This window comes from Lacerta agilis, chromosome 6, assembly GCF_009819535.1.
Source record: "Lacerta agilis isolate rLacAgi1 chromosome 6, rLacAgi1.pri, whole genome shotgun sequence".
NCBI classification, from domain to species: Eukaryota; Metazoa; Chordata; class Lepidosauria; order Squamata; family Lacertidae; genus Lacerta; species Lacerta agilis.
In genome coordinates, this window is record NC_046317.1 from 36104445 (window position 1) to 36130699 (window position 26255).

The 26255-nt window shown below is 40.2% G+C and overlaps 1 protein-coding gene and 1 long non-coding RNA gene across 5 annotated transcripts in view; one reads left to right on the top strand and one right to left on the bottom strand.

Annotated features, from left to right (window-relative positions):
• NFIA (nuclear factor I A) overlaps positions 1-26255 on the bottom strand; it is a 398911-nt gene that overhangs the window by 323827 nt on the left and 48829 nt on the right. The window lies entirely within an intron of this gene.
• On the top strand, positions 12334-14524 carry LOC117048293. The gene is made up of 3 exons (XR_004426824.1): positions 12334-12376; positions 13632-13703; positions 13943-14524. It is a non-coding gene; the product is annotated as an uncharacterized LOC117048293 (long non-coding RNA).

Genomic DNA, 26255 nt, shown 5'->3' on the forward strand with positions numbered 1-26255 from the left:
AACAGTGCTGTTGCCTCATGCAACGTTTAGCTGTGCACTCATATAACACAAGGCCAACACTTCTTTTATTCCCGAAGCAACAGAAGTTGGCACCTGAGATGTTTGTTTTCAACAACCATAGCTGAAAGTCTGAACTTGCATCTGCTTAGTTGAGTTATGGTAAAACAAGCAGAAATGGAAGTTCTCACTCTTGGACAACACTTCTAAGCTGGCAACTCCATCTGACCACTTTCCACATTCCATCCTGGAAATGGGAGGGGAAGGTACACTGGAAACACATGTAAACAGGTTTGCTGCAGATTGGGGGCCCTGACATTTCAGCTTATTCCCTCCAATAACATTTGCTGATGACAACTTTTTTCCATGTCTTTTTGAGTTCATCTGTGAAGGATTGTCCACCTGCTGCCTTCTCATGGGCTCTGGAAAGATGCCAGAAGATGGCAACAGTGTGTACTACTTTGGGGGATTTGGGTGTGTGTGGAATAACAAGGAGTCTGTTATGACTGGGAACGTTTGCAGTACTATAAATAACTCTATCAATATTGTGATAATGGCACTTTAAAGAAGTCTATTTTACAAGTGTTGAATGTAAGAGACTGCAGCTGTGCTCATTAATTCTGAAGTATGCTTCTCTCTATGTACAATTTGCAGGTGTAACAATAGGGGTGTTGATTCATTGGACGCCTAGATTGTGATTGGAATTCATTCGGATTTTTAAAGAAGAAGAAGAAGAAGAAGAAGAAGAAGAAGAAGAAGAAGAAGAAGAAGAAGAAGAAGAAGAAGAAGAAGAAGAAAAGGTTACACTAACATTGTCAGTGCCTAATAAGTCATTATTGTGCTTGGCAGAAGAAAAGCAAATTACAGCAGTTTAATTGAAAAACCTTAAGAGGTAAAAGAGAAGAAGACTGTTAACACAATTTCAGCAAGACTCAAACATCTCCTTTCTACCAAAGAACAAGTACTACAAAGGAGAGAAATAGATTTAAAAATAATAATTAATTGTGGTAAACTTGGCACAAAGATGGCAGAATTCTAATTAACTTGCAACCTTTCCTATCATAACATTTGGTTAGAGAGATGGCACTGTTCTATTTCCCCTTGCAAGCTAATATGGAGCTGAAGTATAAATTGACACTCCACAGCATACATAAATTTTCTTTATTCTGAACCAAATTTAATTTCTGCTATGTTATTTCTGGCATCCTGAAAACATCCAGTTGCCCCACCTGGACTTGACATTTCCTACTTAGCTTGAGTTAATTGGCTATAGAGTGGGAAAATCGTGTTAATTGGGTCTGCTGCATTGAAGAAAACAGTTCTAGAACAGGCCCACCTCACAAAAGGCTATTGTAAAGTGCCATAAGGCTCAGATTGGAGGCTCAGGGAGCACAGCCCAGATGCCTCATTCTTTGTACCACTCTGTCCAAAGGGTGATACTGCAGCTGCCAACAAATCAGCCGACACAAGGGGCCAAAAGGGGTTCCACCATATTATCCTGCTCTTCAGCTGGCAAGACTCCCAGATCAGCTTACATAAAAATATTTTTCAAAACACAAGTACTCAATAAAAACAACAGCAATATAAGCAGCAGAGCAGAAAAATATCCCAGCTAAAAACAAAAAAAGCTATTAACTCGAAAAGGTCTCGGCAAGTAATTCACCTAACACCAAGGAAGAAAAGAAAGCAGACTTGGTACCACATGGCCCTCCCTGGAGAGAGACTTCTAAAGATGGGGCACCATAATAAACAACAACAACAACAACAACAACACCCTGTCACAGGTCACCACTCACCTTACTGTTGATGGCTTTGAAGGACAATTGGAGCGTTCAGGCAGCTTTTCGCAGAAGAAGGTGGTTCTATAAAGTTGTTGACAATGGCCTAGTCCTTAGTCTGAACAACTCATCCTAAGGGCAAACCTGTGTTAGTACTGCCTGTCCACACCTACAAATTTGATCCCTTGCTTGCACTCAGGATTGTAGCTGAGGTGTGCAGCAACAGGACCAAGCCTGAATTTTTTTGCCACCTCATGCAATAAAAGAGCTGTGCTGAGCGGAGATCCCTCATAATATTGTATAAGATGCTACCCAGCAGCTCCTGAATTTGCAAAAATTGTGGCTTAACGTCTTTGTGGCACTGAGGGGAGTCTGGGTGTGTGAGTGTTACACCTTTCAGAATGCATGCTGCTTTACTGGCACTGTTAAGATAGCAGATGGCTCCTACAGTATTTCCAGCAGAGACCTTGGCCTACCCAACTTGCTCAAAGAAAGTATAAACAGCAAATTAGCAATTACTGCTAAGGTGCTGAGGTTACAGACAGAGGAAAAATACAATTTTAGTTCTGCCATAAGGTTCATGCAAATTTATACCTTACCTTACTAACATTAGATTATTTTCCTTAACCTTTTATAATGTATGTGGAGCATGAATAACCAGGGGTGTTTCTAGCCCCTTGGCTGCCCGGGGCGGGAAGCCAAGAGGCACCCCTGGGAGCGGGGCATCGCAGCGTGTGTGTGCGTCATGACATCATGACGCACGTGCACAGCGCAACACCCCGCCCCCAGGGATGCCGGGTGGCGGCTCGTGCCTGCGCAGGGGGAAAAAAGGGAAGCATAGTGGGAAGCTTTGCTTCCTTTTTTTTCCTTTTTTCTCCCCTTTTGGCTGCTTCTTTCAGCGTGAGGGGCAGGCCAGCAAGGGGGGGCATCATGCCAGCGACAAGCGTGACACCCCCTCCTCGCTGGCCCGTCCCTCGCGCCGAAAAAAAAGCCGCTTGAAGGGGGGAAAGGCGGCATGCCCCCATTTGGGACCCGCCCGGTGGGGCGGGGGGGGGGCGCAAAGTGTCAAACCCCCTCCCCTGGAACACGGGGCGGACCCCCCCGTCCTCCCTTGGTCCACCCCTGTGGATAACTCTTTTCCAAGTAGTAATATTGCTGCTCTGAACTAATTTAGGTGCTGGTCCATAGCACTAAAGCACAATAACAGAAGACAAGGTTTAAGGATATAACAAGAACTTTGATGGATCAGAATCCAAGGCATATCTAGTTTGGCATCCTCTTTCTCAAAGCAGCAGGCCAGATGCCCATGGGAAACCCACAGGCAGCACAGAAGGACAACCACCCTCTCCCACTGTTCCCCCTTCCGCCTGCAACTGCCCACGTTATTTTGGACAAACATTCCTGTACCTCCCTTTATCCTGGCTGTTGACCGGCCCTTTCCCCCTTACCATTCAGAGTTGCTTTGTCGTATTTCTATAAGTGTAATTGTGCACACATCCACCTATCCCCACATTTCTACTAGTTATCTTTCTCCTCCTTGCCTTTTAAAGAACCATTTTGCAAAACCATAGACATTTATTTTATATACCTTGTCTTTCCTTCAGCATGTCTCTATATTAGAAATATTTGTAACCTAGTTCACATTTATTTTGGCAGATACGTACTTTGAGATCTCTCAGTAAAGCTGTTATATAAGAGAAACTATGATTGTGCATTAAGCCAAACCAGATGTCTAGTGAGAAGAGAATATTCGAAATAAAATGGGATTGAATGGTTCCCTTCCCCCTGCTACATTGGTTCTTTCCTCTTTTCCTGATTACTATTAGTCTTGACAATAATGATCTCACCAAAGATATAAGCAGCACAGTCCATTCTATGATTTAATCTTGATCCCAACAGATCAGGGTTCGATTTAATTGCTCTACAATTAATTAGAAACAGAGGCAAAATGTTAAAAAGAGAATTTTCACATATATCCAAGAAGCTGTTTACATTCAATTGGAACTCATGTTAGACCAAATCATTAAAACTATAAAAGATTACATCTGGGCAAGAATTAAAGCCAAGCCGATTCATTAACCCAAATGGTGGCCTACAGATTACTGACACAGTATTGCTGCTCTAGCGATCAAAGGATCAAGGGATACGTGACCAGATGACCCTAATTGAAACAGTCTCCACTGAATTTCGTAAATGGAAAACTTGAAAGGATTAAGACGATATTCACCAACTTCTGTCAACATTGAAAATAAATTGGTTCTAATAGCTTAACTGCATAAATACTGTAATGAAAAAGAGGGAAACAAGGACAATGGAAATCATTTATACAAACCACAGAATATTTTATTTATTTATAGAAATATTTCTATACAACCATATCACAAAATGTGAAGTTGGCGTAAAATGCTAAAATCAAAAACATTATTTCACAAATTAAATTTTAATTTTAAAATACAGATAATAATTAAGGTGAGTGATGACACAGTGTTAGAAGTGTTAGGTATATTGTGTTAGATATCATGGAATAGCTTACTAAATTGTTCTTACTCATCTGATTAAGACTAGAGGAGCTCTGGAATTTACAGCTGAGGAAATCTCATTCATTAGCCTGTCAAAAATATGATATCTGATCTTTGGAAATACATCTTTTTGGGAACCATTATTCAATTAACCATTTGACACACACCATCTTTTCCCAGAAAAAAAGAAAAAGAAATCAACGGCCAGTTGGGTTGAAATAGATATCATAGTTTCATACTGTGCCTTACAATGCAATATTAAGTATGTTTATTCAGATGGAACTTTTACTGAATGCAACGGCACTTGCTTTTTGAGAAGTATGCTTAGAGTTGCATCCTTAGTGTCCACAGACATGCAATTACATGCCAAAGTGTATTACAGTCAAGAGACATCTACTGGAGAGGGGTGCTGACATAAGAATGGCAATTTAAGTGCATGTGTCTATCTGTACTGCATCATTTTCAACAGAATGTACAGCAAATCAGGATACCCACATAGACACACATCCAGTGCACAACCCACCAAAAGCAATGCAATGTGGATGGATCACATCCTGTGGTTTACAGACAGCAACCTCTCCCTCTTTAAGGGATTTCCACATCACAGATGAAAGGTTCCTTTTTGTGTGATAGTAGTGCATTTGTAAGCAGGGCATTCACTCTATGAATAGGAAGACTGATACTGTATCCTCAATTAATTTATGTAATATAGTTTTTAAACACCATTAACAGTAATCGTTTTCACAACAACCTGTGACATCATAGAAGAAACACTTTATTTGTTCGGAAAATTGTGCCACTGGTTTCTTTGAATGACTCAAAGTACTAGTGCCTTGAGACAAAAAGAGAATCATTTCTCTCTTACAGCACCATGACTTCCATGCTTTTATAAACTTATAAACGAAAATCAACCTGAAAACTTTTGATGCTAAAAAAAATTTCTGTTGAAAGCTGGCATTTACTCCTATTTCTTTTCGTTTGTGTTATTGTAAAATCGCTGCTTGATCATTACTGTAAAGGTAAAGGGACCCCTGACCGTTAGGTCCAGTTGCGGACGACTCTGGAGTTGCAGCGCTCATCTCGCTTTACTGGCCGAGGGAGCCAGCGTACAGCTTCTGGGTCATGTGGCCAGCATGACTAAGCCGCTTCTGGTGAGCCAGAGCAGCGCACGGAAACGCCGTTTACCTTCCCACCGAAGTGGTACCTACAGTGGTATCTCGGGTTACATACGCTTCAGGTTACATACTCCGCTAACCCAGAAATAACGCTTCAGGTTAAGAACTTTGCTTCAGGATAAGAACAGAAATCGTGCTCTGGAGGCACAGCAGCAGCAGGAGGTCCCATTAGCTAAAGTGGTGCTTCAGGTTAAGAACAGTTTCAGGTTAAGAACGGACCTCCAGAACGAATTAAGTATGTAACCAGAGGTACCTCTATATTTATCTACTTGCACTGCGTGCTTTCGAACTGCTAGGTTGGCAGGAGCAGGGACCAAGCAATGGGAGCTCACCCCATCGCGGGGATTCAAACCGCTGACCTTCCGATCAGCAAGCCCCAGGCTCTGTGGTTTAACACACAGCGCCACCTACGTCCCTAATCATTACTGTAGGTAGCATTATTATTATGGATTTGCTAATCACTTTGTTATCATTGAATGATTTGTATACAATGCTTTACATGCAATTCCATATAGGACTAATTAGAAGTAAGTCCAACTGCTTTCAATTGTGCTTATTCCCAAGTAAATGAATATACGATTGCAACATAAATCTATTTGATTGAATTGTGCCCAGTGCTTTTTTCTGGGGGTATGCATACCCATAAACATTTTGTGAATCAAATTTCGCCGCATTGAGGGACAGTATTTCAATATGAGTAGGAAAATGAGAGTACCCCTAAATTATTATTATTATTATTATTATTATTATTATTATTATTGGAAAAAGGACTGATTGTGCCTATTGATAATAGTGGTTGCTGCTATTATTTATATTATTTAAAAGTGGCAGCGTGTGCTAAAGGGGGGATATCACATAATGAAGTACAACTAATCCCTAATGCAGGATAAATTACCTTAACTCCTAGGAAACTAAAGCTCTTTAAATTAATCCCCATTATTTGGCATATGAATGAATATGTTTACATTTGGAATAAAAGCCATATTAAACTTCTCACCTTTCCATGGTGCTGATTTACGATTTAGTCTTTCTGGAGGTATGTGAATAAGAAATCTCAGCATTTGTGTGTGTTTTGCAGAGCAAGAAATTCTTTTCATTCCCCAAGACTAGAATAATATTCCACTGAATTTCTATTATTTTTTCTTGGTTTATTGGACTAGTTGCACAGATGTCCACTTTTCCTTTGCCAGCTGTGCAGAGAGCTGCTTCAAGCTCAGACCAAAATGTTGACAGAATAATATAACTGAGGCCAGTCATACTGCATTTTACACTAGAGGTCATATGAAAAAGTACTGGCAGCCTATAACACAAGCTGTTTTACATAAGCATACATTTGGTATGTGAATTACTCAAAGAATGCTGTGGGAGGGAGGGGGTAAGGGAAGAAACTTCACAGCAGTTGTAGAAGCTGTAACAATTGTTCATCAAATTACCTCAGAGTCTGTTTATGCCTATTTAAGAAGAGTGAGATACCATACCCACTAAAAGGTGTCAGAAACAATAGTCTCTTCACAATACATTATGCAGGATTCCCCAAGTAGCATGGAAAGTGTTTCAGATAATCTAAGTTCTCACATTTTCTCCTTTCTCGTGGCTCTGATTCACCCACAAAAAGAACACGTAAAAGAAGAAATCATGTAAAGGAAAGGCTGTGGGCAAATCTTCTAGGATAATTCAGAGAGCAAGAGTCAAATGGTGATCTCTCCCTGAAATGACAAGAGAATGCCTGTTGCAAATGTCCAGTTGTCCCAAATCAGGCAAATTAGGGGGTTCCTCCCCACCCCAACAGGTTTCTTTTTTCTTTCCAGAAGAGTCTTCATATTCTTAAACAATAATGGGGATCCCAAGCCTTGATCCTCATAGCCTGGTGTTTTTATTCAGTAAACCCTAAGCCAAGTGTTAATAATTTGATGAAATGGAAAAACCCCAGCCTGGATTGACTTTAAGCATATGTTAATAAATCTGTTCCTAAATTGGAGAAGCAAAGGCTAAGGAGTAAACCCTACACAAATCTAGACTGGAGTCCCTAAGATGCTTGAATGGTGCCTTGTACATCTCCTTCCAACAACTCCTGCAGTCAGGCTGGTGCCAAACGTATTGCTATGCTTTCCTTTGGACCACATCAGTGAGGCCAAGAGGGGGTCATGTCATCTGGGCAGCCCAGGACCTCCATACACACTGCCCAGGTTTGTGCCCCGGGGAGGTCACTTTGGTGCTGCTAAAACAGCAGTTTGACTTCACCCCTGGAAGCACACTCCATTGTTTCTTGAGACAGATGGATGTCAATCTGTGTTGTAGTAAATCATGCTCAGTTCTTTTATTAATACCTGGGAGCAGTGGCATAGTGTGGGGCTTTGCCCCAGGCCCAAAATTGTTAGGGAGTACAAAAATTCAACACCCAGTGCTGCCTCAATACAGCTGCATGCTTCCATTGCTGGGTTCCGTTGAAAACGGCTTCTCCATGTGAACAAGGAAGTGACCTCTCCAAAAGAACAGGATGACTCTTTTTATCTCTGTGACTGTGATTTCATGGGTGATGCGGATGCCATTAGGCAGCTGAATGCACATGTGTACTCCGTCCTACCCCCCATGGCCCCAGGCATAGGCAACCCATGCTACACCTTGAAGACAATTATCTGTACATCAGTTAATTGGTCAGGGTGAAAATTCTTCACAGATGAAGAAGGTTGTTTTATTCTCTCTATATATCACATATATATTATGTCTTTCCTCCAAGGAGACTAGACTGACATAAGAGGCACTACAGGAAAGGTAAAAGCATATGGGAACCATTCGCATACCATTCATTTTTAGCTATGATTCGTTAGCATGTATTTATCACAGGTTTTCATACCTATGAACGGGGGGGGGGGGTCATGCAGTATACAGAGAGGGGGCCTGCCTCTCTCATAATATTTCATATATGAGCTAATTAAATATAGATATATAGTGAAATATTAATGTAAATGCAAATATCCTAACCACAAATAACCACATTTCACTGGTTTTCTCTAACTGACCCTGAATAAAATAATGCTACAAAACTTGGAATATTTGCTCAAGTGAAAGATCAGTTGAGTTTAAGGATATGGATGGAGTTGTAACATAACCAAGAGTTGATACCCTTGCCCTCCAAACATCACAAGCAGAAAGATGTTAAAGGCCAAATGCAGATGATCTTGAAGATTATTAGGAGACTAATTAAACATATGAAACAAGCTGATTTTGTTTAAAAGAAAAACTTGCTTTCTGGAAATAGCGTAGGATGTACGTTTTAGATAAAATAAAAATTGTGATGGTTGAGTTTCATGGTTGTTAAATTTTTGTTCTTACCCAGGTTTCCCTGCAAGTTCTCATGGAAGGTGGTTGTGCCCATTCCATTCAGCTATAAATGGGGGATTTGATGTGTTTTATCGAGGAACTATTATATGACAGCCAGATATGGGGAATCATTCATTATTTCTGAATAGAAAGTCATTTTCATAAGGAGCTGCCTTGTACCAAGTCAGACCATTGCTCCATCTCGTGCAGCACTGGAAGCAGCTCTCTAGGGTTTTGGAATTGAACCTTCCACTGCCTAACAGGAGATGTCCAGGATTGAACCAGGGACCTTCTTCATGCTAAGCATGTCCTCTACCATTGAAATAGAGTCCTTTCATCAAATGCCATTTTCCAAACAAGTAATATGTTTTTAGGTATGACCAATAAATTAATATGCTCACATTAATACAGTCACTCTGATGGATACTTGATAAATATTAGAAACTAAAACAGAGAAATAAGAATGCTTTCCCCAACTTGCAGTACATTTAACAATAACATTAATTGCTTACTTATCTTTTCAGCATTATTTGTTCATGAAGACTCAGTCTCTACATTTCCTTATCGCTTACACTCTCATTACAGTATGACCAGGATTTATGAGTTGATTACTGTGTGAATGTTAGACCACAAAGTATCATTTATGTTCTATCCTGACCTTTACTGTGACCTCTGGGGGATTACAGTAAGAATTAAACGTGTGAACTTCGCATAGCCAAAGGGTGTAATACAACCCTACAGAACTGATAATAAAGCAAGGCTTCACTTTTCAGTGACAAAGAACACAGTTTGAAAAGAAGGCCACTAAAGAACCGCAAGAGAATCTGATGTTTTTAGTGTGCATATGTCATATGTGTTAACATAGTGTCCTCAGCATCTTGAGATATTTTCAGTGGACAGTTATTGTAATACTGAATACAGTCTAAGAAATGGCAAATATTGACATATTTTAACTTCTTACATTATCATAAATACATTCTAAGGATCTATAAGGAAAACCAGAATATTGCAGTTTGGAATTTCTGATGCCCACACCATAAACATAAATACTTGTGTTCCTAAAAATTAAATACTTTACTCCAGATAAGGTCTAGCAAGCACTCAGTAGACTCAGTGTAGAAGAGTAAGTTTGCAGTAGGCATGTTATCTGTTCCAAAGGATCCATTTCCCCCATCCCATCAAGCACTATATGATGCAACAAGTCCAATATATCACCCTAACAGAATTCAGGCTCAAACAGTATCACAAGCACAAAGTAAGAAGTAAGAAATTGCCATTGTATACTCCATGCCAAGTCATATGTCAAAGATATATATGCAGTATATTATTAAAGTGAGCATTTAGAAAACATTTACCCATTTTATAGAGAGGAAAAACTGAGGCAAAGAGACTCTAGTTTAAAGAGATTCCATGACCAAGAAATCAAGACACATGTCAACAAGACTACATGGAAGTGAGCAAACTTTCAGATCAAGTGAATCTTCACAACATCCTTCTGCATGACAGAATTTGCTCTTGTCGCTACTGTATATGACCCACCCAGCTAACACAGATGGCTTCTCCATGCTATTTCTACTGCTATTGTTTCCAAGCAAATGATTGTTGTGAATGAAGACAAACAAACAAATATACCAACCCAAAACAGTAACTTTTTATTCATTGCCACTACAAACATCTGCTGCCAAGGGCCACCTAGTATTAGGCCTGTTTTATGGTTAGAGATTAAAGGGATGTAACTGAAAGGAAATACCAGCTAAGGGAAAGAAGAGAAATAGGGTATTTTGTTCAGCCACACTGAAAGTACTACAAAAGCAAATCTGTATGGTTTCCAGAATCTGCCTGTCAGTAAAAAAGATAATTCAGTTATCCTATCTGATACAACATTGCTGTCTGTTATTTAATTTGATGAAGGTAAAGGAAAAGGTAAAGGTACCCCTGACTGTTAGGTCCAGTTGCGGACAACTCTGGGGTTGTGTGGTCATCTTGCTCTATAGGCTGAGGGAGCCAGCATTTGTCTGCAGACAGCTTCCTGGTCATGTGGCCAGCATGACTAAGCCACTTCTGATGAGCCAGAGCAGTGCATGGAAATGCTGTTTACCTTCCCGCTGGAGTGGTACCTACTTATCTACTTGCACTTTGATGTGCTTTCAAACTGCTAGGTTGACAGGAGCTGGGACTGAGCAACCAGAGCTCACTCCGTCACGGGGATTCGAACTGAAGACCTTCCGATCAGCAAGCCCTAGGCTCTGTGGTTTAGACCACAGCACCACCCATGTCCATTAACATACTAATAAATGTCTACAATATTTTCCTACATAAACTATGAGCTTTTGCATGTTATTAATTAACCTTATGCATAGAAAAGAGAACTACATTTGCTTTTTCTGTTGTATCTAGTACCTGCATGTGACTATTTGCTGTTTTAATAGCCTTAACTGAGAAGTACTAGTGGCAACTGCTAATTTTTCCAGCTTCTATTGATAGTTTATCAGTTTTCGATGCCCTTTGTTGAACTTCTTCAAGGCAGACCAATACTAAGCAAACGAAAAGAGTGATTTGTACTAACTGTGCCACAGATACTTTGGAACTGAAATAAACTTATGTCTAATATGAGTGTATAGAATGATGACAGGAGACTTCTAAGCATACTATATACAGTAGCTGTACTGTACATTAGCAGTGTTACTGGGAACCTTTTTTCTGTAAAAGGACTGATTTTGGAGGACTGCAGCTGGGACCTCTCTGAACATATGCAATGAAAACCTCTCCCCCCAACCACCATCCAAATACTAATTTAAAAACACTGCTTATGGCTCTGCACACTATGCATTTAATGTAATATGTTGTTAGTCCATCAGTAGAGGGGTGGGTGTATGGTGAAATGCTCTGTTGGTGCATGGTTTGCTTTGAAATCTTGCTAACACACTGTACAACAATTACGCTTTTCAAGTATATATTTTGCCAAAGGAGGAACAGAAGATAATTCTTGATCCCTCCGTGATTTTTCTGTATATCCCTGTTTCCAACTAAAAGATCCCACTAGCGGCTTTGCCTTATCACCAGGCCTCGGTCTTGGAAAATGACTAGGCCACAACCATGCCAGGCTACATACTAATAATAAATTGACTGTGTTCCTATTTAACACACTTAAATAACTTTAAATGCCCAAGTCTACCTGCGTTTAAGTGCCTGGTGTTCTGCGCAGAGTCTCTGTCCCCCTTCATGAACTCCTCGAATAGTCCTTTTTGCCACAAAATTGCTGGCTGTGGGCCATTGTGGCATTGAATCCGGCCTGGGACCCTCCACTGATTCTGGCAGAAACACAGCTGCCTCTCCTCATACCCTCTGCAGAACAGAGGCAGAAGAAGCCAGATATGACAGGCTTTCTAGCCTAGGCAGAAGGCCAAAACCAAAGCCCACAATCCCTGAGGGTAAAGGGCAGAGCAGGCCAAGGAGGCGAGAAAGAGGCCATTTTGGATGTGTCAGGCGACAGGCAGCCTCACAACACTGAAGTAGGCCAGAAAAGCCTGGAGTGCCCAGCTTCCCAGCTTCCCAGGCTCACTTTTGAAGCATCCCCGGAACAGAGGTGACCCGTTCCGTTGCTGTGCGGTGTGGGTGTTTCAGTGTCTGGGGTTTCGAAGGATGTGTGTTGTCAGGTGGTTGGGTATTTGCGGCATGAGGTGCGGTTGTGGGTTTACAGGGAGGGATACATGCATGGTTGTGGTCCCCCTCTAGGGATTGGCACAACAACCCTGTGGGGTAGGCCATGTTGAGAAATAACTATTTCGCAACATGGCCTACCCCACAAGGTTGTTGTGATATTAAATACTGGAAGAGAAGCACCACTGCTCCCCCCCGGCAAACTTCCTCTAGGGTGGGGAACAGTGTGTGTTTTTTAGACTGGGGTGCTGTGTTTGTGAGGGGTGAATGGGACTTGCTCAGACTTCTATAATGCACAGCCACTTATATATATATATATTTGTTATACATATATAAACACAAGGCTATGCTGACCCAATACGGAAGTACAGTACTTAATTATTATTTTTTGTAAAGAGATTTAAATGCCACACAGTCATCGGTATCATACAAATAATTGAAGATGCGTTTCTCAGTACCAGCCCCTGCTGCTGCCTTTGCTCTGGATTGATACATGCTTTGGAGGGATATGCAGAAGTTTTGAAGGCATTTATACTACTAAGATTCATACTGTCCCTTGGCAGGGAGTTCCGCAGGTAGCTGTAAGCATGAAAAAGCAACCATCAAATTTGCCCTGTTTTAATTCATGTGTCATTAATTTTTTTAAGTCCATCCCCATTCCGTGTGTGTGATACAAAGGGAGTACCATATGTGTTTGTTGTGTGTTTCCTTATTGCAACAGATGCAAAATTGAAATTAAAACCATGTTGCCCTACAGGCAAGCCACAATGTATAGTACTCAGTTGTTGATAATATTAATGAAGCACCACAATCTGATAATACTTAGCATTGGGGGGGGGGGAGGTTATTGGTTTATGGGTTTTTTGGTTCTTGTTTTTATCACTTATTTTGTGCTTTTATGTTGCATTTTTATGTTGTGAACCTCCCAGAGATGAAGGGCAGTATAAAGAAAGAAAGAAAGAAAGAAAGAAAGAAAGAAAGAAAGAAAGAAAGAACAATTGCTATCCCATTTTGTCTCACTGGTGCTTTCACTTCAGATATTTTGACTAGGCAGGAAACAAGGAGCCTTTGTATGTTTTTTCTTCCAAAAGCACTAAGAATGCTTGCAATATACTTTCAGAAGGAAAAAATGAATGCAACTCCAAACATATTGTCATTTTTTTTAAAAAATTACAATGTAGAGATTGTACATCCATGGGAAAGAATACTTTTGCAACCATCAAACACCTTCGGAATAGGAAAAAGACCCATCTGTGACTTTGAAAATGTTAGCTACCGGCAAATATAATGAATCAAATATAGGCTCCCCCACCCTTCTATAAAATTTTTCTGTGTCCAGAGTAAAGTGTGAACTCCGTTCTGAATGTCATTATAGAAGAAAACTGTGGTTAAGCTGTTCATTTTAAATATAACTGAATTGCTTGGGCACATTAAAATGTTGAAATGTTTTAAGCAGAGGTAGGAGAAATAATTTAACGATGTTCTCTTTCAGATAGTTAATTAGCCTGCTATGTATGAAAGTGTAACAAGAACACCACCTACTGTAAAAGGGAATGTTCTACACTCAGGATGCTAATTTATTCATGTCTGCACAAAGAGGGAAGACCGAGACTGTTAACCCTTGTCTGCCAGAGACTTTTGGATACGCTCTAAAATGAATATCACTAAAGACTCCTGCAAAGTTTATTTGCTAGACATCATGATGAGAGCAGAATAACCAGTGTAGATATCAGAACAACAGAATAACATATGTTCTGTTTAAAATTAATCTGGACTGATGTGTGAAGTGGCAACAATTTACATTGCAAATAAATCTTAAAGCAGCTATGAGTATTTGCTTGGAAGTAAGCCCTATGCAGTTTTCTCATGTAAATACATATTGAAGTGTAGCTTCAGTTGGTATTGTTACAGAAACCAACATGATAATCAAATGATCTAAAGGTGCAGAAAATAATCTCTCTCATTTTCACTGACAACTTTCTTCACTACTTGTTATTAAAGGTAACTTATCAGAATGTCTAAATCAGGGATGAGGAATCTTTGGCCACCCAAGTACTATTGGGCTCCAAATGCCATCAACCTAGCCAGTATGGTCAGTTGACAACTGGGGGGGGCAAAGATTCCCCATACAGCACCCCAAAAAATATTTCTCCCTTGTTTTCAGGAGACCAGCACTGGAATGAAATTAAATTATGAAACTGTACAAACATGCTTTTTTGCTATATATTTTGTTTGAAAGTCAACACTGAGGGGCACCTAAAACAAGTACATTTCAATGTTTGTTGTTGAAGTAAGGAATATTTTGCATCCTCTTAAAGTAGGGATCCTGCTGAATTTTGGAATTTGGGAGTGGGTAGGGTTGGATATAAACATTCCTGTTTGTAAAAGCCACACCCATAACACAGAGCTTTCAACCTTCCTTTTTTGCATTGGGAAATGGCCATAGCTGTCAACTTTCCCTTTTTTTGCAATGGGAAACGGCGCTGGAATAAAGGAATTTCCCACAAAAAAAGGGAAAGTTGACAGCTATGCCATAACAACCTGAGACAACTTTCACCTGGAAGTAATTTCTGGCCACTGGTTTTACTTATCTGCCCTCTTCTCCAAATTTAGGACCCAAACTGGAAGTTATGATATTAATGAAATTAGTAGCAGCCATAAGCAGCTGCTGATCTGCATTAGAATTGTGGCATAGGGTAAGGGAGATGTAATCCTTCCCCTCTGTGGTCCCATTATGGATTGTTATGGCAAAGAAATGCTATTTAAAATGTTACAGTAGAGAACTGTAGAACTGCCACCCCACACACAGTGCTTCACTCTGAGGAAGACCTTTTCTCAGACTAAAAGCACTGGCAATTTTGAGGAATCTACCTGCAGGAATACCACCTAGCATTTTTAGGGTTTAGGCAGCATCTGCTTTTTCTATCCCAACTGGGGATTGTTTTATTTGTTACTAGCTGACCCGGCCACGCGTTGCTGTGGCTAATAATGTGGATTGGAAAAGGAAGTATAGTGGAAAAGAGGAAACGTATGGTTTTTATACCTTATTTTGTTGAAGTGTAGGATGTCTGCAGTGTGTTTTGATGTGTAGTTGTTGTCTTGGTGCAGTTTTGAGGTGTTTGTGGTGGGACGGGATATGCTTTGGAAAAATATAAATGAATTCCTATGTCCTATAAAGAACTTGGAGATCCATTTCAAATAAAAGTACACCAGTGTGGTGTAGTGGTTAAGAGCGGTAGACTCGTAATCTGGGGAACCGGGTTTGTGTCTCCGCTCCTCCACATGCAGCTGCTGGGTGACCTTGGGCTAGTCACACTTCTCTGAAGTCTCTCAGCCCCACTCACCTCACAGAGTGTTTGTTGTGGGGGAGGAAGGGAAAGGAGAATGTTAGCCGCTTTGAGACTCCTTCGGGTAGTGATAAAGCGGAATATCAAATCCAAACTCTTCTTCTTCTTCTTCTTCTTCTTCTTCTTCTTCTTCTTCTTCTTCTTCTTCTTCTTTTTGTTTCTTCTTTCTTCTTCTTCTTCTTCTCATGTAAAAACAGCAGGGAGGCCCCATCTTATTTAAAAGGGCACATTATAGTCATTTAAAATCATTTAAATGACTATGGTGGTGGTTTCTGGACCGTCCGTTGGCTGGACTTAGAAGGCGAGTGGGCCGTATCCGGCCACGGGCCCTAGGTTGTCTACCCCTGGTGTAGCCAGGTAAGGTGTTGTCATGGCGTGCGTTTTTGGGTGGGCTTGTTTCTGTGCACGAGGTGGAGGCTTCGCCGGGAGGTGCTGTCGGGTAAAATTGTCTTTTTGGCTGGCATGGTTGTGGATGTGTGCGAGGTGAGTGCGCCAATTGGGGAGGCGTGGCTTCATTCCAAAACCATCCATCACACTCTGCTGCCTCACTCTGTTTAATTTTAGGGCTTGGCCTGGCAGCGGCAGACAGTCCAAGGATACTCATCTGCCACCCCTCATGATCTGCCACCTGAGGCAAAGGTCAAAGATATTGCCTAATGGGAGAACTGGCACTGTTTACTCTAAATATAATAGTATCCAAAATTAGGAATGTTGTACAAGATTGGAACTGTGAGAATTAAATTCATATTTTTCAAAGCAAACAGGATTTAATAGGATTTACTTTAAAAACAAATCCCACAATGAGAGATTTCATTCAGGCCAAATGTTGGTTTTTCCAAAATAAAGAACTTAATCTTTATAAAAATGATAATATGTGATCAAAGGCACCTATGCCCTTCAGACAAATTCCACTAAGTCTCATTTGTGCTGGAATAAAATGTTACTGAATCAAGCACACCTAACCAATTAAATTAGAAAATGTTAGTTGATTTGCTGTTTTTATTTATCTAGTTTTATCAAGTATATAGCAAGAATATGCATATTATTTTGTTAGTATTTTTAAACATATTATTTTGTATAAATAGATTCGTGCATGAACTGTAGTGAATTAATATTGTTAACCAGCCACTTTAACACAGATGTAGTTGATCTTTACCATCAAAGGGCAGAATGAGAATGAAAATGGTTAACAAGCAACAGAAAGTTGATTGTCCCCATTCTCCCATCCAAGTACTAACCAGGCCTGATCCTGCTTAGCTTCCGAGGTCAGACGAGATCGGGCGTGTTCAGGGTAGTATGGCTGTAGACGATTATCCAAATTCTAGTCCTAAGAGTAGACCCATCAAAATTACTAGACATTGCTAACTTGGGTACATTAATGTCAATGGGTCTACTCTGAGTAGCAGTGGATACAATCCAAAATGTATAAATTCCTCTTTTATACTAGGTAATGTTCTTCCAATATATATGATGCCTTTTAAAGACTTGAACTGTCTGTGAAAGGTTTATTACTTTCAGCTCTTGCTCTTTAAGTCCCATAGCATTTGGCATTTTCAGGGATGAAACAATGTAAATTCCCCACAGGGGCAAATCTATAGCTTGGACAGTAGGCTTGGGTCATGTTGTACAATGTTAAGAGATTCTGGTTGATACACAAAGAACAATTAGGAGTTGAGATACATTGCAAGATCAGAGACTGATAAGTCAAAGTGGCCAGAGGATTATAAATAACTTCTGTGGTTACTATCAAGATTGGATAAGAAACAAAGTATCAGCTCCTGTTATCCATGGATGAGGAACTGAGCCCTGGGATTTGCTCATTTTAGTGGGAGCTCAGAGTACAAAACTTGTTGCTAGATTATATGTGGGGTGTTTTTGTTGAAGAAATAACTTCTGAGCAATTCAGGGAACTTAAGAGAGGTGGACAACTATGCATTGAAGATCTGGTTCTTTTAGACATATATCAAGCAAGCACTAAGGAACTCTACAATAACTCCTTCATACTCAGTAGAGGGAAGATCTACTTTACAAAGCTAATTCTGTTTCATACCAGTTCTACTGTCATTATTGAAAGAATCCTGGGAATTGTAATTTGGAAACAGTGCAGCAATTTCTGTTAGAGACCTTCACACCATTACAGTTTACATAGTTCCCTGAGGGCAGACAGTAGTTACTGTATCCTGACATGCACATTTAGCATCCTCTGTCACTTGCACACCTGGCTGGTATGTGGAAGGGCCCTATGTGCATACCAATGTATGTGTGTGAACTTCTCCATGTGAAGGAGACCGTGCAGGCCAAACAGCTCCTGACAACAAATGTCTCTTGAATGCAGCAAATTGGTTCTGCTTCTGAGTGGGACTGGGTTGCGCTCAGGCTGCCAGGCCCCACCCCTGCCTCAGCGTGGAGCAGGATAGCATCCCACATCACACTGAGGGTGACTTGGCCGCGCCATTTGCCAGGCGGCCAATCAGGGTGCTGGGGGGGCGTGGCTGGGCCAATTTAAACCATGGCATGTCTCTGGCTGCTCGAGTCAATCTTCAACAGCGGGACTCCCCCTACTGGTGGTTTACCCTTCCAGACTTCCTGCAAAGTGGGAAGGAGTCAGATACAGTCTGTTGAAGCCAATGCCTAAGCCAATACCGCTCACATTCTGTAACTAATAAAGTTGTGGCCCAAATTTTGCCCATTAACATTAACCTAAATTCTGTGTCCTTGTCTCTTTATTTTCCCTGGGGGTGGCTTTGTGGTGTTATGCAGTCAGATAACCTCCATAACTTGTTGAGTTATGAGGTGAGAAAACCGACAGTGCAATGGTGTCCGGCAGGCTTCACCTCACCACTTAGCTTTCGTCGTCTCTGGCAGAGTATCCCAGCAGCAGTTGAAGCAGCTTGTCTGTGTTAAGAATTCTAGCAGGCAATAAATCACCAGTACACAGCTTCTCCTAAACTATGGAAGCATTTATTGTACAGCAGCTAAAATAAACAGCGGACCAGGAGATAGCGCAGGCATGTTGCTTCTCCCTCTTGGCAAAAGAGAAAATAATACAGACATTCACATAACAAAGAACATAGTCCCCGTATGTGGACCACCCCAGTGGATAGGACGTCACTTCCCATGAGCTTTAACCCTGTAAGCTCTGGGTCTCCTCAAAGGCTTGGGGACCTTGAAGTGCAAATAAATGTGCATAGAATGTATGCCTTGCTTCATCTACTGTTGCTTTGATCAGTGAGTTAGCTGAGCATGAATTCTCAGCAGATATCCAATGGTACTGTAGACATGCATGGAATGCCCACCTAATGTGGGACATCCAGACTAGTGTGATAACTTGTAAAGTCATGGGGCTGGGTTTGATATGTGCTAGTTGCTGAACATCTTAAACTCTGGGCCCTGGGCAGATATTGTTGATTCTCTAGAATTGTATTACTGCACCACTAAATTATCAGGCCAGGGAAAGGTCTGCACACTTCCTTGAGATAAACCCAACTGAACTAAACACAGCTTAATTTCTGACTAGATATGCATAGGCTTACACAATCAGCCTGCCCCATCCAGCGTCTGGAATAAAATTTGAAACTAGTGGCTAATTTCTATTTGGAAATAAATATCTCCTACAGTAAGCTCTTGTCCTATTCTAACTTGCCAGACATCCTGATTAGACTTGCTTGAGAATGTAAGTCCTTGACTGGCTTACTTTATCTCTGAGACCTTCCTTGCTTATCTTCCTTATTCCAGTGTCCTCCTCAATCCTCTGCATAATTGGATTAGCTCTGGAAATTGCTGCAAACAGTTGTGCGTCATCTCAACAGATGCTAATCTGATCACTTACCTTGGGGTAGCCTCTCAACTTGGTGTTAATATGAAATGCTTCTACAGTGAAGTAATCTGTAAATATATGCTCTGAGTTCAACATGGAGTTATTTCCTTTTTTTAATAAAAAGAGAGAGACAAATTTTAATTTGCACACTCATAATTTCTCTTATTCCCTTCTCAATCACTGATGTTCCATGATTAAATTATCTGTATTTAATAATTTATTTATTATTTATTGTAGGTATTTTATATACTGCTCTTCCAGTTATGTTCTCAGACTGGTTATTTCAAATAACAGTTGTGACAGTTCTGTTTTCATTGGCTCAAACTGAGCTTAGGACTCCTTGCACTCTGTATTGCTGAGGTTATTAAAGTTATGTACCAGTGCAATTACCCTCCCAGCTCTAGTTTAAAGCAGAAATAAGCCAGGAAAAACAATACAACAAAGAAGAAGGAATAAAATACCAGCACCTCTGTAAAATGCATGCTCCCCCCCCACCCCAGGGTTTGTTTTTGTTTTTACTTCATTTTTGTTTTAAGATCACAGAGCTTTTCCTGCCGGTTGGAAGCCCATTCTCACTTTTACAAGGATATGGCAGCGCTGACAGGCAGCGTAGCCTTCCTGATTAAACCAAGCCCCTAATACACACAGTCTTGTGCTGTCAAATGCACATGCATTATTGCACAGGGGGCCAGCCATACTTCAGCCATGATGATAGAGTGGGCAGTGCTGTGTCAGATCAATTATGTACAAGGCCCATCTTCTCTATGATTCCCTCAATTTTTCCTCCTGACACTTCACCTTGGGCTCAACCTTCTGTTCTCACCGAGACAAACCTGCAGACAATAGTAAACCTTAGACAGTCTCCCCCCCCCCCCAAATCCTCACTGGAACATGACACAGAGTAACCCTTTCCTGTCATACTTTCTCATGACTTTTCAGACAAATGTGGTTTCCTTGCTTTGGATGATTTGTGTAAAGGTTTGTAATGGACCGCAAGAAAGATGGCAAGTGTTCTCTTGTCTATTTGTTCACCAGCTCTGCATATGTGCCCATATGCTTGTGTGACAGCTGAATAAAAGTTGTCCTGTCCACGCTTCCCTGTCATCTGGAAGTTTTGCATACTCTCTTCAACATATATGTGTAACAGAGATAACTATTTAGTTTAATTCAAGACATTTTTATATTGCCCTTCAGTTCAAAACTTGCCGGTTTACAATAAGTACAGTAGTTTGTTATCTTTTACAGTAAATTCCCATTCCAAATTCCATTCACTCTGACCACCATTTAGAAATTATCACTTCTTTATTTATAAGAAAGTCCCACAATGTTCAACAGGGCATATTCTGGTAAGTGTATTTCAGACAGTAGCACAAACTAGTATCCAGTTGTCGGGGAGAAAACTGTAGCTTGATGGTGGGAAAGAACACTTTATTTTTAGTCTGCTATCCACTCAGGACACATCTACACCGTGTGTATGTGTGTGTATGTGTGTGTGTGTGTGTGTATTGTGTGTGTGTGTGTGTGTGTGTGTATATATATATATATATATATATATATATATATATATATATATATATACATACGAGGTTTAACAGTCATTCTCATTTTCTGTGTGATAGTGGTTGGAATGTTTGTTCACATTTCTGGTTCATAGAAAATATCACCTCCTCTTTTTTATCAAGAACTCACAACGATTTACAGCTCCCCTATGAAATAACCGAAAGGAGGCACTTTTTGCAAATGCAAAGGTTTTAGAAAAAACAATTCCCTTCTAGATCACCTCTATTTTTATCTCTCTCACATCTCTCACATTGTTATGTGACACCACCCAGATTTCTGCATTACTCTGTTTTGATTGCACCTAAATTTGATTGTACTTAAAACATCCATTTATACCTAAATGGTTTCAACAGATAAAATAACAATATGCATAGAACCCTTCTTATGGCAGGTGGAAACCATTTGTTGTTTGAATGTTCATTTTTTGAAATGAGCCTGAAATCCTGATGTCTTATTATTATTGTAACTCTTATTCAAGAGCTGAGGTAACCTTAGCACCATTTTTGTTACTTTAAATCCGGGCTTCTCTTTCTGGTTGTGTCACTTCAGGTAACTGGGGATAGTGTACCGGTAGCTACAGTATCATTAATTCATCATGTAGCTAATCTGACTTAACTGTGTGCGGCAACTGCACCAAACCCATTCCAAGATGGAACCAAGGCTTCCTCGCTTTTGCTCTTGTTCACAGCCCCCTTGAAAACCCACTGAGAAGAAAGAGCACTTTCACAGCAACTCTCTCCCACTTTTGATATTGAATCCTTGGATACAGACCAACTTGATACAGCTGAACTAGTTTAAGAATTTAATTTTAGTCAGCTTCATGGTTAGGCTGCCTGAGTTCTTTGAAAGCAATGTCAACATTTTCATGGTTTGTTGTATACAGATAATATATGGGAAGGCTAGCTGATAAGTAAAGCTTAGCCCACAAGAAAATGACTTGGGCATTAGTACATAGTGCAATTAAATGGCATACTATACTTTTCCCTAGTGCTTTGCTGTTAATCAGACTTCTGCAGAACGCTTTAAAATCTCATGTGATGTGTTAGATCACATTTGCTAAGATACATGAAGCAGATTGAAGAATCATATAATACTCACTTTACTTTTTCAGAGAGAAGCATCAGCATATTTGGGGGGTTTATTCAGAGTTCACCAGCTTTACAATGACACCTATTGGAGTAGTGCTCATATAATAACTCTAAAAATGCAAAGCTGCACCTATTAAAAAGTGCAAAGAGAAGGGGCCACATCCCCCCTTTAATACCTGTACATTTAGCAATTCCATTGTGTTAGGAATTCAGTTTGAAAGATATTTAGGAATTGGAAGAAAATTGGGTTTGGAAGAAGATATAGATATAGATAGATGAAGTGATGCTGTACAGGACCTAGTTAATAATAGCATTATTATTAAGCATACCAAAAGAGTGGGGTTGCAATAACTATGAACAGCCACAATTTGAAGGCAGAGGCAAACCAACAACTTAGTAATTGTGTAGGCTAGATTAAAGACTGAGCAATATGTATTCAACCAGAAATTATAATGACTGCTGAATGAAGAAGCACGATAGGATAGAGAAGTATCAATTTTTGAGTAACAACTCATATTCTATACTAGTCTTTTACTTAAGATTTACAAACAAACAAACCCACCAGAGTTTGTGGCTTTTCTTTATAATCTTCTCTACCTCAAGCAAGTTGTTGTCCATAGAATTTAGAGACTTTATTTTAAAAAGACAGGGCATGGATAAAATGAGTTTTCCTTTAGCTTAAAAACAACCAGCATACATGCCCACACAAAGAATACTATAAGTAAGCAGAGAATAAAATCATCAGGAGGACTCAAAGCCATGCACTAAAAACCAGCAGCAGAAATAAATGGTCAAAAATATTATATTGCAAAATGCAACTTGTTAAATTTAAAATATTATATTAGTAACTCTTGGCATAGACTCTTTATATGCAACTTATACACAACTGGGGACATGGGTGTCGCTGTTGTCTAAACTACTGAGCCTCTTGGGCTTGGTCATTGGAAGATCAGTGGTTCGAATCTGCACGATGGGGTGAGCTCCCATTGCTCTGTCCCAGCTTTTGCCAACCTAGCAGTTTGAAAGCATGCCAGTGCAAGTAGATAAATAGATACCACTGTGGCAGGAAGGTAAACTGCGTTTCCGTGAGCTCTGGCTTCCATCACGGTGTTTCATTGCGCCACATGACTCAGAAAGCTGTCTGTGGACAAACACCAGCTCCCTTGGCCTGAAAAGCGAGATGAGTGCCACACCCCATAGTCACCTTTGACTAGACTTAAACGTCCAGGGGTCCTTTACCTTTACCTTACACAACTATCATATAGCAATCTAAATTTCAGAGACTATATCCTATGAAGAAGATTTGGGGAAAAGGAATAAACAGAACTCTCTTCTGTGATAAGAGAATCTCAAAAATAGGTTAGCACATTCTTTTGTGTAAGAGCAAATACAAGCATTGACTGTAGCAACCCTGTTCTAGACTTTCAAAGTGCTTGAGTGTATTGTTAATTCACTTGTAAAGTGAATTTCTTCACTACTAGATAGTACATCACACCATCTTAAGCATTTTCCCACTTGTAACTTAACATATGTACTTTATGTCATCAAATGCCCATGTGGCAAATTATATGTAGGCAGAACAACCAGAGCATTCAAGAACAGGATGGATTTCTTTCTTTTATGATGCCCTCACCCCCATAAATATTCCATTTTGCACTGGTAGATTAGTTTTAACATTTTTTCTATACCCATTTCCCCCCCTATACCCATCTAATAGCATAACTCAAATGCTTCCCAAATCCTTAAATTTATATCAATAAACAGAGGGAAAATGCTTCATCTGTGGTCAAAGTAAGAACATTTCCAGTATTTTAGGCTTTAATATTTTAGTATTTAAGGCAATTTTATATTTTCATGAAAGTACCTACACACACATAATGGAATAAAAAAAAATCACACTTAAAAATGCATAATAGTATACAAAGATAATGTCACCAATCCAGCTGTAGTGTAAGTCAGCTGTTGTGTGTAGCAACTGATAGCCCAGGATATAGTTATGCACCCTGAAAAAGGTATACTCATCTAAAACTTCTAGTGTTGGACCTTTGGGACCTGAGCAATCTTTGTTACACAAGATTTGTCATCATTCCCCTTGGCCTTCAGTTGGTGGGGCAAGAGAAGACCTGCTGCTGGCCCACAGGTTAACCTAGGGTGGGTCACAACAGCATTACCACCAAATATATGGCAAAATGAAAAAGCGCATCTCCAAATGCATGTCTGGAATAACGGTGTCTCCCACTTTTGAAAAGGCTGACCACTAGTGATCTGTCCACGAGTTACATTTCTAGATGGAGGGAGTTGGAGGAAAGACCATCTTGGTATGTGTTTTTGGGGAATGGAAGGATAACACAGGCAATTCTTCTATATATTTCCCAGACCAGCTGACAGTTTATCTAAGCTAAAGAAGCCATGCTGCATTGCTGCAATCTTCCCTTCCAATATCTTTCTGCTCTGAGCATTTTGCACTCCTAACAGGCAATTGATTGCGTGGAAATAATAAAACACAAGACAAAAATTTGGAAACAGAACATTTTTTTTAATAAAAAAAATCCACTATACTTCAATGATTTCAACAGGCAACCTTCCTTTGCGGCTAAAGCCTACTTTCTAGTACTTGTCTGTTAGCTCCTTATTGGAATAAGAGGCACAATGGCCCATGACTGGATAGGTCAGCATTTTTATTTCCTTTCTGCTTTCTCTAATGAAAAGCACATGTGTCTAGTAAATCTTGCCTTTCTTCTTATTAAACCATTCAGTGTTCATTATTGAGGTCTGGGCCTAGCTGGGCGGGAATCAATAAGATGATCCTTTTAATCACTTTGCTAATCAACAAGCTATTTCTTATTTCACTCTCTCTGCAGCAGTCACTGAAATAAAAAGATTTATCTGCCTCCGTGTACATATAAATCATGTAGATTTGTCCTCATAAACATGTGTGCACAGGCAAGCTTACGGATACATATTTGCCTACACGCAAGGTTTTAACTAGTTTATACAGTAATGCACTTGGAGATTTTGAAAGTGAAATGTGCTATTTCTGTATAAGTGAACACACACACACACACACACACACACACACACACACACACATTTGTTCCCTTTAACACAATGTAGTTTTGCATATCACAAATTCAGTTTCCTGGGATAGAAAAAAATGGAAGTGACTGGGACCAAGTATGCATACTTTAAATTCAATAAAGAGGTGATCGCATAGAAGGAGGCGGCAGGCAGGTGTTTAAATGCTGTATGCATCCCCCCCCCGAGCAATCATAATAATTTGCCATCATTCATTCTTGGCCCAAGTTATTGAATTTCAGAAATTATATACCTGGCTTCTTAGCCAACCTGGGACCAAATTTGTAGGGTTTAATATCTATCTGTCTGTCTATCTATCTATCTATCTATCTATCTATCTATCTATCTATCTATCTCTATTTATTATCTATCTATCTCTATTTATCATCTATCTATCTCTTAGGTGCCTTCAGAGATGTAAAGTGACAGGCTCATGGGACACATCAATATTTCTCCTTTCCATTCTTCACTCATTGCTTTCTTACCAAGGGCTATGGGCAGGGCTGGCCCAAGAAATTTTGCTGCCTAAGGTGAAGAAGAAGAAGGCACCCCTCCCATTCCATATACAAAAGCTGACTTCACTGACTTTCCCCACAGCACCTGAGGCAGCAGGTTAGTTAGGGGGTTCAGGAGAGGTCATGTGGCAATACTGTAAACAGAAGTGTGTGTGCTCAGGGACTGCTGTTACTACCTTCAGCCATTCTCCGCCTGAGGTGGTTGCCTCACTCTGTCTAATAGTAGGGTTGGGCCTGGCTGTTGCAGGGAACACTATCACATTGATTGAGTAATCATGGAGTTCTTTTAAAAAACAAAACAAAAAACAGGCAGTCTGGATGTTTTAAATAAAAGGGAAAAATAGAAGCCAGAAGTTAGAGTGAGCTAACAGGGGAATTTGGTGTGTGTGGTGGGGAATGGAGA